Source organism: Neophocaena asiaeorientalis, unplaced genomic scaffold (genome assembly GCF_003031525.2).
Source record: "Neophocaena asiaeorientalis asiaeorientalis breed wild unplaced genomic scaffold, Neophocaena_asiaeorientalis_V1.1 scaffold320, whole genome shotgun sequence".
Lineage (NCBI taxonomy): Eukaryota > Metazoa > Chordata > Mammalia > Artiodactyla > Phocoenidae > Neophocaena > Neophocaena asiaeorientalis.
In genome coordinates this window covers 1,642,779-1,657,756 of record NW_020174826.1, presented here as the reverse complement: position 1 = coordinate 1,657,756, position 14,978 = coordinate 1,642,779, and the positions used below count along the sequence as shown (strand labels likewise).

At 35.7% G+C, this 14,978-nt stretch overlaps 1 pseudogene; it reads left to right on the top strand.

Annotated features, from left to right (window-relative positions):
* Nucleotides 1-13,511, top strand: part of LOC112410009 (PRELI domain containing protein 3A-like) — an 18,228-nt pseudogene extending 4,717 nt beyond the window's left edge.
* The last annotated feature ends 1,467 nt before the right edge of the window (nucleotides 13,512-14,978 follow it).

Genomic DNA, 14,978 nt, shown 5'->3' with positions numbered 1-14,978 from the left:
TCACTTTGTTATAAAGCAGAAACTAACACACCATTGTAAAGCAATTATACCCCAATAAAGATGTTTAAAAAAAAAAAAAAAAGAAAAAAATACACACTGTCCATAAATCTATGAATCAGAGATAATCACTTATTACAATATATATATATATAATATAATATTGTAAACATTTTGTCACTGTAAACTAAATGATGACCATCTCTCTCAGTCAAATATACTTCTATAATATAATTATTTTGCTGCATAATATTTAGTTGATTGCATATATTATAATTTAGGTAACAAATTCTTATTTTTGTGTATTTAATTACTTTTATTATGAAAATGCTGCCATTAGTATCTATCTTTTTTTTTTTTTTTGGCTGTACCACGTGACATGTGGGATCTTAATTCCCTGACTAAGGATGGAACCCACACCTACCTGCTTTGGAAGTGAAGAGTCCTAACTATTGAACCACCAGGAAAGTCCCTATTAGTGTCTATCTTTATAAAACTATTTCCTTGTTTGAATCCCTATGTGTAGAACTATTGCCTAAATTCAGACAGATTTAAAATTCAACATAAATTTTCATGTAGAGTCTCATAGCTAATTTCTCCACTAGACACTACTTTCTTTGTTTCTAAAATGTCATCTATGTAGATGTTAATTTACTGTAACTAGCATTGCAGACATGCAGTTCATAAACTCTTTTTTGAACTGTTTAGTGTTTCATAACATCCACCCTCCAATTAATACTTTCAGGGTTCTTTTTTTAAAACAATAGTAGTTTTCCCCAAATCAAGTTTTTTCCTCCTTTGAATTTTTACCCTCTTTTATTTTCAGTAGTTATTCCAGTTATTTCAATATGTTTTTAATTTAGTACACTCTACTTTAAATTAATATTACAGTATTTCTCTGTAATGTAAGAACCTTCTAAGTAATACTTTGATATATACTTTTCCTGTACTTTGTGCTATTATTGTCATATATTGTTATTATTTGTACTTTAGTCTATGTCTGAAATTTTACTATCTGGATAGTCTGTGAATCTGTTATGTTGTCTATTGTTTGGGGTATTTTTGGTTTCAGACACGTGCTTTTGTCTCTGTGTGCCTGATCTTTTAAATTCAGTGCCATTTGTTGTTTTTGAAAAATTATAGAGATAATTTGATGCCTAAGGTAGTTATTTTCATCCCAAATAAGATTTATATTTGTTTCTGGCAAATAGCATTACCAGATCCCCTTAATCCCAACAAGGATTGAAATGATGCAAATTGAACTTCGGTCCTTGTAAGGGCTGGGCTATTTTAGCTTACCCTAACTCTTTAGGTGCAGCCCTTGGGGACCCCAGTCTTAAATCTGCGGATTTGCCAGGACCTCCCTCTCCTTGCCAGGCTCTACATTTCAGTTTTTATCTTCTCTAATTCACAAGGCTATTTTAAGTCCAGTTTAGCTTCTTAGTCTCTGGAGGAAAGTGATCCAAATGCCAGGCTTATCTTTCTAGATTTTCTTCTTCTCTTTGCTTTTGGTCCAAGGATCCATCTCTGCCTTTGTAGCTCTTCAATGCTTTTAAATTTAAAAAAGAATACTTTGTCCAACCTTTGTTTAGGGTTATACCTATAATTATTTTGATACCTTCCTATGCTTTCAGTAATACTAGTTCTGAAAAACTTTAAATTGTGAAATATAATACATTTAGAAAAACAAATAAATAAAGGGACAACTTAACTAATGAAGCTAACACTGAGGTCATGACTTTTAATTTTGAGCAAAACTATTTGACTCTAGAAAGTTTACTGGTATTCACAACAATGATTGTTATAACCCAGTAGAATATAGTAATCTTAATTAGAATGATAAGCACATAGAAACTAAAGGTTACAAGTGATACTTACATAGAAATGATAAATTTACATCAAGAAACGTATTAGTTCTAAAATAGAGTGTAAATTTTTCTTAGTTGGGGAAAAATAAGGGTATTCTGAAGCTAGTTCACTAATTAAGGTTTAAAGAAAACACACATCATGGATAATTCAAAGAAGTAAGAAATTGATTACAGTTGACCCTTGAACAACATGAGTTTGAACTGCACAGGTCCACCCGCACATGGATTTCTTTAATAAATAATAGAGTACTACATGACCCATGATTGGTTGAATCAGTGGGTGTGGAACCTGGATGTGGAAGACTGACTGTAAAGTTATACACAGATTTTCTACTGCACAGGAGTCAGTGTCCTTAACTCTTGCATTGTTCAAGAGTCAACTATATTATTGTTCATAACACTCTTTCTACCAGAATTAGCATAAGGATATTTGATTTGAATATACAAAAATGGAGCATTCTGATTTGAGAAAATAACTCAATATCATTTATTAATTTCATACCTTTTAAAAGGAACTATCTTGCAATGGCCAGTGGCCAAAGTGAAGGATATAGTGCATCTGTGTAAATTTTGTAAAGATGGCCTTGTCCTCTCTCAAACTGATACTTTCAGGGTCAGGGTCAAGTATGGGATGACTGGAGAGAAAGTGAGATTTTATCTACTGAGGTGAGACACGGCAATGTCCTGACCTTTGTGGGAGAACAACACCCCTGATAACTGTGGAGGACATTCAACCTCAGGTATTGCAGGAAGAGGGTGAGAGCAATAAATGCTCTCTTTCACTTCAATATGTAACTCTACACCCATGCAAAACAATCATACCATGTGTCTGGGTCGTCAAGCAACATTTACTGCTGGTGGCATGGCCTCCCTTTGGGTTTGTCATCCAAACTAAGTGCTTGAAAGTGAAAAACTCATGTGACTCTGGCTGGTCCTGTTAATGTGCACTGCTTGATGCCATCACTGGAAGTTCCCCATTGCTGCAGCTATGCCAGTAGCCATGAAAACTTTGTATGTTTTGTGAAATACCTTTTTATCTCATATTGAAAATGTAGCTTTTAAGTGGGTGTAGGATTGCTATAAGAAAGACATACACATAGATTCTAACATGATTCAAAATAAAGTCATTATATGACAACTTAAATCAAAAGGAAGGTGAAGGATCTAAAGCTGGAGAATTTAATGCCAGTAAAAAATGGTTTGATAATTATAGAAAGAGGTTTGGCTTAAAAAAATGTAAAGATAACAGGAGAAGCAACTTCTGCTGACCAAGGGTCAGTACACAACTTCCCAGAAGCCATTAAGAAAGACCTTGAGGGGAGATCAAGATGGCAGAATAAAAGGAACAAATACAACAAAAATACATCTACATGTGGAACAATTCTCACAGAAAACCTACTGAATGCTGGCAGAAGATCTCATACAAACAATGCTACAAGAAAGATCCTACATAACAGTGTAGGACAAAAGAATAAAAAAGGAATTGGGATGGGACATGCACCCCTGGGAGGGAGCTGTGAAAGAGGAAATATTCACTCACCTGCTGTTGCATGTTGGGGCTGGGTGCTGAAACTTGGACCTCAGCTGACCGACTCAGGGAAAGGAATGCATGGAGACAGTCCAAAGTGAGTGGAATGTGGTCTGGGCCTCAAAAAGTGGTGCATGCAGGACAGACCTGGGTCTTAACAGAAGCCCCATTGTTAACTTGTGCATGAAGGGAGGGATGGGGCCTTGCCATAACAGCCTCATTCTTGGCTTACTCACAGCAGGTTTGGCTCCACCTCTACAAGCTCCAGGAGCACACAAACCCCAATTGGTTGCCCACACACAGAGGTGGAGCTGAAATCTGAGATGATCCCTGGTGGTTCTGCAACTTCAGTGGATTTATGCCACCAGTGGTTTTGTAAGCTTGATGCATGCAGGACAACTGAATGGATTACTGGGGTTCCCATGGCTGGAGCAGGTCAAAGGTTAGTAGTGGCAGGCTTTGAGGACATGTGCATGTGGAGGCAGGGCCAGGGTCTGCACTGATTCTCTAGCTCCCATGTCAGGTCCAGGTGCATAAGTATGGCAGGTCCCAGGGCCAGACTTTTGTGGATCTATGCCAGTGGCTTTGTGAGCACAGTGCCTGATGAACATCTGAACTGATTGCCTGTGTTCACATGGCTGAGGTGGGGCTAGGGCAGTGCCAACAACAGGGTACATTGTAAGCCTCTGCAACAGATGACAGATGATGCCACAGAGCTGACTTCCCAGTGGACAGTCCTTGTGGAGGAATAATCAGTGACTTCTATACTAGTGCGAGTGCTCCAGTCCTGCCTACCTCTCACCACAACTTAGACCACATCTGGGGGCTTCCATTCCAAAAACTGGGGAGCAGACCCTGCCACTGACAGGGCTGTGACAACCACAGAGCAAAAAGGAGACCCACTCAACATCCACTGCAGGCTCTGATCACCACAACACCAATCACACCCCCTATTAAGGGAATAATTGTCATCACACACTGAGGAAAGACATGGAAGTCATCCATACAAAAAACAGCCCTTGCACCACAAATATTAGACACACACAGGCTACACAGGGAGGCTCCCATGTAAAAAAAAAAAAAAGCCCTTCAAGAACACACTAGATAATAGTTTCTCCTAAATGAATAGAGTCAGACAAATGTAAGTACAATGAAGAAGCAGAGGAACCACTCCTAATTAAAAGAACAATAGAATTCCCTTGAAAGAACAAACAATGAAACAACCCTGTCCAGTCTACTAGACCCTGAGTTCAAAAAGGAGGTAATAAAAATATTGAAGGAATTAAAAAACTATCAATAGAAATGCAGATCACTGTAACAAGGAACTAGAAACTGAAGAGGAGCCAATCAAAATTAGAAAGCTCATTTGCTGAGACATAAACTGAGCAAAAGGCAATAAATAGCAAACTAAATAATGCAGAAGAATGAATAAGTGATCTGGAAGATAGAATAATGGAAATCATGCAGCCAGAAGGGCAGACAGAAAGACAAAAAAAAGTGAAAGCAATAAATGAGATCTATGGAATAATATAAAGTGAGCCAATCTACACATAATAGGGATCCCCAAAGGAGAAGAAAGAGAATAGGGGATCAAAAATGTATTAAAAGATTATGGCTGAAAAATTCCCAAACCTAAAGAAGAAAACAGATATCCAGTTACAGGAAGCATAGAGGGTCCCAAGAAAGATGAACCCAAATAGACCTACACCTAGACATATTATAATTAAATTGGCAAAAGTTAAATATAAAGAGAGGATTCTAAAGGTAGCAAGAGAAAAACAAAGGATTAGTTACAAGGGAACCCCCCTAAGGCTATCAGTTGATTTCTCTACAGAAATGTTACAAATGAGAAGGGAGTAGCAAGATATATTCAGTCATGAAAGGGAAAATCCTGTAATCTAGGATACTCTACCCAACAAGATTATCATTTAGAATAGAAGGAGAGATAAAGAATTTCTCAGAGAAGCAAAAACTAAAAAAATACAGCAGTACTAAAAATATCCTAAAATAAATATTGAAAGGTCTTCTCTAAATAGAAAAGAAGCAAGAATCCATAGGGAAAATAAAGATCACAATAGGAAAGTAAATCACTTAAATAAGTCAGTACATAGCTAAAAAAAATTAAAAATTTTTGTGAAGGTAATAATAACTAAAATGAACAGCAAAGGATAACTTGAAGATGTAAAAGAGGACATCAAAATAATAAAATATGGGGGAGGGGAGTAAGAAAATGTAGATTTTTTAAAAAGAATATGTTTGAGCTTATATGACAACCAGTCTAAAGCAAGTAGATACAGTAATGGGATAACATACTTGAAAACCAGGGTAACTACAAATCAAAAACATGCAATAGATTCACAAAAAATAAAAAGAAGAGAACTCAAGCCTAACACAAAAGAAAACCATCAAACTACAAAAGGAAAAAGAAAGGAACAAAGAAGAAATACAAAATCAACTGGAAAACAAGGTTTAAAATGTCAGTAAATACATATCTATCAATAATTACCTTAAATAAACTAAATGTTCCATTTAAAAATAGAGTGGCAGATTGGATAATAAAACACGAGCCTACAAGGCAGCTTATGCTGCCTACAAGGGACCCATTTTAGGGGTAAGGACACACATAGATTTAAAGTAAGGAGATGGAAAAAGATATTTCATACAAACAGAAATGACAAGAGAGTGGGGGGTCATAATACTCATAACATACAAAATAGACTTTAAAAGAAAGGCCGTAAAGAAAGATAAAGAAGAACACTATACAATGATAAAAAGATCAATAAAAGAAGAGGATATTACACTTGTTAACATATATGCACCCAGTTAGGAGCACATAAATACATAAAACAAATACCAACAGACATAAAAGAAGAAATTGACAGGAACACAATAAGAGTAGGAGAGTTCAACATGCCACTTACGTCAATGAACAGATCTTCCAGACAGAAAATCAGTAAGGCAACAGAGATCATAAATGATACAATTGAACAGTTAGACTTGATATTTTCAGGACATTACATCCAAGAAAACAAAACAGAATACACATTCTTTTCAAGCACACATGGAACATTCTCTAGGATAGACCACATACTAGGACACAAAACAAGCCTCAACAAATCTAAGAGGATAGAAATTATTTCAAGCATCGTTTCTGACCACAATGGCATGAAGCCAGAAATCAACACAAAAAGAGAAACAAGAAAAAATAATTACATGGAGACTAAACAACATGCTACTAAAAGACTGATGGGTCAATGATGAAATCAAAGGGTAAATTAAAAAGTACCTTGAGACAGCACAATCATACAAAATCTATGAGATGCAGCAAAAGCAGTTCTGAGTGAAATTCATACCAATGCAAGCCTTCCTCAAAAAAACAAGAAAAATCTCAAATAAACAACCACCTACCACCTAAGTAAATTAGAAAAAGAACAAACAAAACCTAAAGTCAGCAGAAGGAAGGAAATAATAAAGATCAGAGAGGAAATAAATAAAATCGTGATGAAAGAAACAATAGAAAAAGTAAATAAAAGCAAGAGGTGGTATTTTGAAAGGATAAACAAAATTGAGAAGCCTCTGGCCAGGTTCATCAAGAAGAAAAGAGAGAGAACCCAAATAAACAAAATAAGAAATGAAAGAGGAAAAATAGTAGCTGATACCACAGAAATACAAAAACACATAAGAGAAGACTATGAACAATTACACACCAACAAACTGGACAACCTAGAAGAAATGGACAAGTTTCTAGAAACATACAGCCCACCAAAACTGAATCAAGAAGAAATAGATAATTTGAACAGAGCAATAAGTAGAAGTGAAATAGAATCTACAATAAAAAAGAAACTTCCAGCAAACAAAAGTCTAGGATTGGATAACATCACTGGGGGAATTCCACCAAACATACAAAGAAGAAGTTATACCAATCCTTCCTAAACTTTTCCAAAAGATTGAAGAGGAGGGAACACCCCCAAAGTCATTCTATGAAGCTACCATCATCCTGATACCAAAACCAGACAAAGACAGTACTAAAGAATTATTATTATTATTATTATTATTAATAGTACATGCTAATATCTTTGATGAATATAGACGCAAAAAACATCCAAAAAATGTTAGCAAACAGAATCCAACAACCTATAAAAAAGATCATACACTGTGATCAAGTAGGATTCATCCCAGGGTCACAAGGATGTTTCAACTTATGTGAGTCAATCAATGTGATACACCACATCAACAAAAGAAAAGACAAACACCATATTATTATCTCAATAGATGTAGACAAAGCATTTGATAAAGTTAAACATTTGTTCATGATAAAAACTCTTAACAAAGTTGGTATAGAGTGAACATATCTCAACATAATAAGCTATTTGTGACAAACCCACAGCCAGCCTAATACTCAATGGTGAAAAGCTGAAAGAGTTCCCACTAAAATCTGGAACAAGACAGTGATGTCACTCTCACCGCTTCTATTTGATATAGTTTTGGAAGTCCTAGCCACAGCAATCAGACAAGAAAAAGAAATAAAAAGTATCCAAATTAGAAGGGAAGATGTAAAATTGTCACTGTATGCAGAAGACATAATACTATACGTAGAAAACCCTAAGAACCCCCCACAAAAACTACTAGGTCTAATAAATGAATTCAGCAAAGTAGCAGAATACAAACTTAATATACAGAATTCTGTTGCATTCCTTTACATTAACAATGAAATATCAGAAAGAGAAAGTAAAAAAAAAATCCCTTTTAAAATTATATCAAAACAAACAAACAAACAAACAAAAAAACCTAGGAATAAACCTAACCAGGAAGGTGAAAGACTTATAGGCTGAGAACTATAAAACATTGATAAAGAAAATTCAAGATAACTCAAAGAAATAGAAAGATATCCCATGATCCCATATTGGAAGAACTAATATCATTAAAATGGCCACAATATCCAAAGGAATCTACAGATTTAATACCAACCTTATCAAATTACCCATGAGATTTTTCACAGAACTAGAGCATAAAATTTATATGGAACCACAGAAGACCCAGAATTGCAAAACAATCCTGAGGAAAAAAACAAAGCTGGAGGCAGAACCTTCCTAGACTTCAGACAATACTACAAAGTTACACTAATTATAACAGTGTGGCATTGACACAAAAACAGACAGAAAAATCAAAGGAATAGAATAGACAGCCCAGAAATAAACTTACACACCCACAATTAATCTTTGACACAGGAGGAAAGAATATACAATGGAGAAGACAGTCTCTTCAGCAAGTAGTGTTGGGAAAGCTAGACAGCCACATGTAAGTCAATGAAGTTAGAATACTCCCTCACACCATATAAAAGAATAAATTAAATGGCTTAAAGACTTAAATATAAGACATGGCACCATAAAACTCCTAGAACATGGACAAAACATTCTCTGACATATATTACAGAAATGATCTCCTAGGTTAGTCTCCCAGGGCAATAGAAATAAAAGCAAAAATAAACAAATGGAACCTAGTCACACTTAAAAGCTTTTGTACAGCAGAGGAAACCATAAACAAAACAAAGAGACAACCTTCAGACTGGGAGAAAGTATTTGCGAAGGATGCAACCAACAAGTGCTTAATATCCAAAATATACAAACAGCTCATACAGCTCAATAGAAAAGAAATGCAACCCAATCAAAAAAATGGGCAGAAGACCTAAATAGATATTTCTCCAAAGAAAACATACAGATGGCTAACATGGACATGAAAAGATAAACATCACTAGTTATTAGAAAAATGCAAATCAAAACTACAATGAGGTATCACCTCATGCCAGTCAGAATGGCCATCATTAAAAAGTCTACAAATAATAAATGCTGGAGAGGGTGTGGAGAAGAAGGAACCCTCCTACACTGTTGGTGGGAATGAAAATTGGTGCTGTCACTATGGAAAACAGTGTGAAGGTTTCTTTAAAAATTAAACATAAAGTTACCATATGAGCCAGCAATCCCACTCCAGGGGCTATATTTGGAAAAGATAAAAACTCTAATTTGAAAAGATAGATGCACCCCAATGTTCATAGCAGCACTGTTTACAATAGCCAAGACATGGAATCAACCTAAATGTCCATTGACAGATGAATGGATAAAGAAGATGAGCACCGGAATGTAATGCAGAAAGGGATAGGTTATCTCTACTGTTTTGTGCAAATGCAATTGGATTTATGATTAGGACTGTCCTTCTCTGTATAGCTGTTAACCCCTGAGCCTTGAAGGGAAAAGTTAAACACCAGCTGCCAGTCTTTTGGTTGTACATCAAAAAGGCCTGGGCAATGAGAATCCTTTTTCTGGATTGGTCTTATTGATGCTTTCTCCCTGAAGTCAAGAAGTATGTTGTCAGTAAGTCACTGCCTTTTAAAGTTCTTCTGATATTGGACAATATCATTGGCCACCCAGAACCCCATTCCTACACTGTTGGTAGGAATGTAAATTGGTACAACAATTATGGAGAACAGTTTGGAGGTTCCTTATAAACTTAAAATAGAGCTACTATATGAAGCTGCAATCCCACTCCTGGGCATATATCTGGAGAAAACCATAATTTGAAAATATACATGCACCCCAGTATTCATAGCAACACTATTTACAATAGCCAGGACATGGAAACAACCTAAATGTCCATTGACAGAGGAATGGATAAAGAAGATGTGGCACATATATACAATGGAATATTACTCAGCCATTAAAAAGAATGAGATAATGCCATTTGCAGCAACATGGATGGACCTAAAGATTGTCATATTGAGTGAAGTAAGACAGACAGAGAGACAAATATGACGTGACACTGCTTATATGTGGAATTTAAAAAATTGGTACATATGAACTTATTTACAAAGCAGAAATAGAGTCACAGATGTAGAAAACCAACTTATGGTTACCTGGGGGGAAAGTGGGAGGAGGGATAAATTGGGAGATTGAGATTGACATATACACACTATTATATATAAAATCAATAACTAATAAGGACCTACTGTATAGCACAGGGAACACTTCCCAAAACTCTGTAATGACCTATATGGGAAAAGAATCTAAAAGAGAGTATATCTGATATACATTGTTGTACAGCAGAAACAACACAATATTTTAAATCAACTCTACACCAATGAATTTTTTTAAAACATTTTTATTGCAGTATAATTGCATTACAATGTTGTGTTAGTTTCTGCTGTACCACAAAGTGAATCAGTTATATATATATATACATATATACACATATCTCCTCCCTCTTGCGTCTCCCTCCCACCCTCCCTATCCCACCCCTCTAGGTCATCACAAAGCATAGAGCTGAGCCCCCTGTGCTATGCAGCAGCTTCCCACTAGCCATCCATTTTGTATTTGGTAGTGTATATATGTCATTGCTACTCTCTCACTTCGTCCCAGCTTCCCCTTCCCCACTGTGTCATCAAGTCTATTCTCTGCATCTGTGTTTTTATTCCTGCCCTGCCACTAGGTTCATCAATACCATTTGTTTTTGATTCCACACATGTGTGTTAGCATACGGTATTTGATTTTCTCTTTCTGACCTACTTCACTCTGTATGACAGACCCTAGGTCCATCCACCTCATTAAAAATAACTCAATTTCATTCCTTTTTATGGCTGAGTAATATTCCATTGTATATATGTGCCACATCTTCTTTATCCATTCATCTATCAATGGACTTTTAGGTTGCTTCCATGTCCTTGCTATTGTAAATAGAGCTGCAGTGAACATTTTGGTACATGACTCTTTTTGAATTATGGTTTTCTCAGGGTACATGCTCAGTAGTGGGATTGCTGGGTCATATGGTAGTTCTATCATTAGTTTTCTAAGGAACCTTCATACTGTTCTATATAGTGGTTGTATCAATTTACATTCCCACCAACAGTGCAAGAGGGTTCCCTTTTCTCCACACCCTCTCCAGCATTAATTTTTTCTAGGTTTTGTGATGATGGCCATTCTGATTGGTGTGAGGTGATACATCATTGTGGTTTTAATTTTCATTTCTTTAATGATTAGTGATGTTGAGCATCTTTTCATGTGTTTGTTGGCAATCTGTATGCCTACTTTGGAGAAATGTCTATTTAGGTCTTCCATCCATTTTTGGATTGGGTTGTTTGCTTTTTAGATATTGAGCTGCATGAGCTGCTTGTAAATTTTGGAGATTAATCCTTGTTCATTTCTTCATTTGCAAATGTTTTCTATTCTGAGGGTTGTCTTTTTGTCTTGTTTATGTTTTTCTTTGCTATGCAAAAGCTTTTAAGTTTCATTAGGTCCCTTTTGTTTAGTGTTGTTTCTATTTCCATTTCTCTAGGATGTGGGTCAAAAAGAATCTTGCTGTGATTTATGTCATAGAGTGTTCTGCCTATGATTTCCTCTAAGAGTTTGATAATGTCTGGCCTCACATTGAGGTCTTTAATCAATTTTGAGTTTATTTTTGTGTATAGTGTTAGGAAGTGTTCTAATTTCATTCTTTTACATGTAGTTGTCCAGTTTTCCCAGCACCACTTATTGAAGAGGCTGTCTTTTCTCCACTGTATATTCTTGCCTCCTTTATCAAAGATAAGGTGACCTTATGTGCGTGGGTTTATCTCTGGGCTTTCTATCCTGTTCCTTTAATCTATATTTCTGTTTTTGCAACTGTACCATACAGTCTTGATTACTGTAGATTTGTAGTGTAGGCTGAAGTCAGGGAGACTGATTCTTCCAGCTCTGTTTTTCTTTCTCAGAATTGCTTTGGCTATTCGGGGTCTTTTGTGTTTCCATACAAATTGTAAAATTTTTTGTTCTAGTACTGTGAGAAATGCCATTGGTCATTTGATAGGGATTGCATTAAGTCTGTAGATTGCTTTGAGTAATATAGTCATTTTCACAATGTTGAGTCTTCCAATCCAAGAACATGTTATATCTTTCCATCTGTTTGTATTGTCTTTGATTTCTTTCATCAGTGTCTTACAGTTTTCTGCGTACAGGTCTTTTGCCTCCTTTTGGTAAGTTCTTCCTAGGTATTTTATTCTTTTTGTTGCAATGGTAAATGGGCATGTTTCCTTAATTCCTCTTTCAGATTTTTTGTTGTTAGTGTATAGGAATGCAAGAGACTTCTGTGCATTAATTTTGTACCCTGCTACTTTACCAAATTCATTTATTACCTCTAGTAATTTTCTGGTGGCATCTTTAGGATTTTATATGTATAGTATCATGTTACCTGCAAACAGTGACCGTTTTACTTCTTCTTTTCCAATTTGGATTCCTTTTATTTCTTTTTCTTTTCTGATTGCTGTGGCTAAAACTTCCAAAACTATGTTGAATAATAGTGATGAGAGTAGGCACCCTTGTCTTGTTCCTGATCTTGGAGGAAATGCTCTCAGTTTTTCATCATTGAGAATGATGTTGGTTGTGGGTTTGCCATATATGGCTTTTATTATGTTGAGATATCCAATAAAAATTAAAAACAAAACAAACATTCTTCTATAAATAAATGGGGCTTCACTTAGCAAATTAATAAGACTTAATAAAAATTCTCACCTAGACACACACAAAAAATAAAAATAAATAAATAAATTTAAAACTAAAGTTCTTGTGATATTGAGCAATTTCACTGGCCACCAGAAACCATATGCATTCAACACCCAAGGTTGAACTTGCCCCCCCCCCCCAAACACAATGTCTCTAATTCAGCCTCTAGATTAAGGAGTCATAAAGACCTTTAAGCTTTATTACACATGGTACTTTATGGAAAAGATTGTGTATGCTATGAAGAGAAACCTAAGAGAACATCATAAAGGTCTCGAAGGATTACATTATTGAAGATGCCATTGTTATAGAAAAATCCAAGAAAGCCATCAAACCCCAAGAATACATTCCTGGCGAAAGCTGTCCAGATATTATGCATGACTTCATGGAATTTACAACAGAGACAATCAAGGAAATCATGAAAGAGATTTAGATATGGCAAGAAAGGTGGGGGATGAAGGGTTTCAAGATGTGGATGTTAGAGGAATTCAAGAGCTAATAGACACCACACCAGAGGAATTAACAGAAAATTACTTGATGGAGGTGAATGCTTCTGAACTAGTGCCAGATGATGAGGACAGAGATGTAGTGACATAAAACAAACTAACATTTGCATTCTGCCATAATTCAAAGCAGTTTTGTCTTCTTTTATGACATGAACCCTTCTATGATATGGGAACTGAAACTAAAGCAAACAATTAAAGAAGGACTGTACCATATAGAAACATTTTTAGAGAAATGAAAAACCAAAAAAGTCAGACAGAAATTTTGATGTATTTCCACAACGTTGCACAGAGTGTGCCTGTCTCTCCTGGCTCCTCTTCCATGTCCTCCACCTCTGCCACCCTCTTTTTCCTCCTCTTCCTTAGCCTGCTCAATGTGAAGGTGGTGAGAATGAAGTCCTTTAAAATGATCCACTTCCACCAAATGGATAGTAAATAATCATCATGCCATACAATTGATAAACTTATTTGTTGTGTCTTCATGTGAAAATCTAATAACTGTAAGGCAGGATCTGTATGAGACCTTTTTGTCATCATCATCATCACCTTAGTATTCATTGTGGCAAGGCTTTTATTGAGTGAATAGTTTATTCTTACATAGGCATAAGGTAAATAATAGTTAACATATAATTAGAAAGTGTTAGTTTTCTTGCTGTTTTATAATTTGCTTTCAAGGAATTACAATATTGTACATTATACCTCTCTCTCTCATAATTGGATAAATTGCGTATCAGCATATCTTCACAGGTAAGTGGGTTTATCTTAATGTAACATTTCTAATATTGTATTATGAATATGACTATAATACTGTATACCATAAAAATTTTATAATGATTCATTCATTGTGTATATGCTTGGTTACCATGAAGCAGTTTTATTGATTATCAGGCTACCATAACATAATAATATTGCTGCTCCTTTATCAATGCATGAATCATTATACCTGTGAATAAATATGAAATTTTCACATTATCTTTTCATTGTTGATGTCTAGTAATACATATAGTATTACATAGTTAGTAATACATATAACATCTACAGTGTTTTGTATCATATAAGACAAAATTCATGTAGATACTAACAAACAGAGAATTCATCTAGTAAACAGATGACATAAATTTATGGTACCTATAAGTACAATGCAGTACTGTAAATGCACTTTCTCTTCCTTATGATTTTCTTAATAACATTTCCTTTTCACTTGGTTACTTTATTGTAAGAATACAGTATGCAATACATATTACATATAAAATAGGTTAATTGGCAGTTCATGTTATCAGTAAGGCTTCTGGTCAATATTAGGCTGTTAATAGTAACGTTTTGGGGGAGTTATATGCAGATTTTTTTTTTCCTGCGGTACGTGGGCCTCTCACTGCTGTGGCCTCTCCCACTGCGGAGCACAGGCTCTGGACGCGCAGGCCCAGTGGCCATGGCTCACGGGCCCAGCCGCTCCACAGCATGTGGGATCTTCCTGGACCGGGGCATGAACCCATGTCCCCTGCATTGGCAGGTGGACTCTCAACCACTGCGCCACCAGGGAAGCCCTATATGCAGATTTTTG